Raw genomic sequence first — 2,500 nt, 5'->3', positions numbered from 1 at the left:
GCGCCACTACATGAACAGACGGCTCATGCTGATCGCCATCCACTGCGTCCATTACTCCCACACGTCTCTATGGCGTACCACACTGCAATACAGCTGTTATGGGGAGATGACACGTAGCTGTGTACACAACATTCTGAGCGGGTTGCGGTTGGACAACAATACATTAATGTAACGTGTCATATGCCATTTACAGAGCAGGTTAAGGCACAACGTGGGTTAGGTTAAGGCACAACGTGGGTTATGTTAAGGCACAACGTGGGTTATGTTAAGGCACAACGTGGGTTAGGTTAAGGCACAACGTGGGTTAGGTTAAGGCACAACGTGGGGTAGATTGCGGCACAACTTGGGGTAGATTGCGGCACAACTTGGGGTAGATTGCGGCACAACTTGGGGTAGATTGCGGCACAACTTGGGGTAGATTGCGGCACAACTTGGGGTAGATTGCGGCACAACTTGGGGTAGATTGCGGTACAACTTGGGGTAGATTGCGGTACAACTTGGGGTAGATTGCGGTACAACTTGGGGTAGATTGCGGTACAACTTGGGGTAGATTGCGGTACAACTTGGGGTAGATTGCGGTACAACTTGGGGTAGATTGCGGTACAACTTGGGGTAGATTGCGGTACAACTTGGGGTAGATTGCGGTACAACTTGGGGTAGATTGCGGTACAACTTGGGGTAGATTGCGGTACAAATTGCATTACATTGCGGTGCAAATTGCGTTACATTGCGGTGCAAATTGCGTTAGGTTAAGGTGCAACACAGGTTAGGTTAAGGTGCAACACAGGTTAGGTTAAGGTGCAACACAGGTTAGGTTAAGGTGCAACAGAGGTTAGGTTAAGGCGACATAGGTTAGGTTAAGGTGCAAGATGGGTTAGGTTAAGGTGACATAGGTTAGGTTAAGGTGACATAGGTTAGGTTAAGGTGACATAGGTTAGGTTAAGGTGACATAGGTTAGGTTAAGGTGACATAGGTTAGGTTAAGGTGACATAGGTTAGGTTAAGGTGACATAGGTTAGGTTAAGGTACAAACTGGGTTGTGTTTTGGTACACATTGCGTTGTAGTACAGTACACGTTAGGTTTGGGTACGGTACACATTGTGGTATGGGATGGCGTGTTGGTGGGGGGGGGGGGGGGGGCGGGGCGAGGTTCGTTCATATTGACCGTAGGAAGTGGATGCCCGAGGCAGCGTCAGTGTGTCAAAGGAGGTATGTCACGTTGGGATGCGCTTTTCGGTAGTGAGAGGGGGCGCGCCGTGTCCGAGGTTGCGGCAGACCTGTGTGTTTCATTCCTGCCAGTGTGTTTGTTCTGTAAGACGAGGCAGTGTGGTGATGTTGGGTGCACCCCTGTGTGGGACATGTGTGGGTGTTGGTGGCTTATCTGAGCAATTGTGGTTGTCGGACGAGTGGGATATTCTGTTTTATGATTGGACCTCGTGGCCTGGTTATCATAGTCTGGTTGGTGTACTGTGGCGGATAGGATGCACCGGACGTTGGTCCATGGTGGTGCTTAATTATTGCATCTGTGTCTGTTACAGGCAGAGAGTAGTGTGTGATAGAGTGTGTGGGTGACGTGTGGTTCCTTTTGTTTGCACAGACGTTCAGCATGTATAGGGGCATTTGCGTATTTGATCTATCTATGTGGGCCTGCATAGTTTACTGAGCAGTGCTGCGAGGTGACTGAACTACGAGCGACGTACTCATTTACAGCGGAATGGTTGCCTTCTACCAAAGATGGCGTATCGACTCTACGACAGCGTTGGCACCGCAGGAAGCGGTGTCGTAAAATGGCCCCCACACCGTCATCGTTGTGCGGGGTAGTGACCGTCTATATTGTGAGAGGAGTCCTGTTTGCCACTGGGCGTGGGGTCTCGCGTCCTGCGGTTCAGTGCCCCCAGGGAAGCGCGCGGACGTGGTGCTGCTGCTGCTGTAGCAAGCGAGCTACTTAGAGCATGTATAGGGACAGCGGGAATATGGCATATTGGATATAACTCTTCATGAAACGCATGATATAGGGGTGGATTGCACGTTACGAGTGCGGGAAGAGTCCGCCGTTCATCCGCTGGAGTTGCGATTTGGGCGGTTGGGGTGGGGCACTTGCGGGTGCGGGTGCGAGTGGAGTGGAGCGGAGCGATGATCGGTCGACGACTTCGTGCGGCGCAGGCACTGGCGTTGGGGCTCCTGTGGTGGACAGATGATGCAGGCTTTGTGGGTGGCGTCGGAAAATGGGCACTGTGGGCCCTAGCGATGTCGTCGTCGGCTTGTCGTCTCATAGATGGCAGTATCGTCGGTGCAGCAGGCCATGTTGCGGGAGACCTGCAGATGGCGGTATTTTTGGTGGTGCGCTCGACATGGTGGACGTAGTGTCGTCCGATTCGCGTAGATGGAGCTATTGCATGTGGTTTCGTCACATTGTCATAGATGGCGGTGCCGTGTTTTGGAGGTATGGTTGGCGTAGTTTCGTTCGATTCCTGTAGATGGAGGTGTCGTTTCTGGGCCGG

This window comes from Schistocerca cancellata, unplaced genomic scaffold (genome assembly GCF_023864275.1).
Source record: "Schistocerca cancellata isolate TAMUIC-IGC-003103 unplaced genomic scaffold, iqSchCanc2.1 HiC_scaffold_237, whole genome shotgun sequence".
Taxonomy (NCBI): Eukaryota; Metazoa; Arthropoda; class Insecta; order Orthoptera; family Acrididae; genus Schistocerca; species Schistocerca cancellata.
This window is presented reverse-complemented; position numbering follows the sequence as displayed.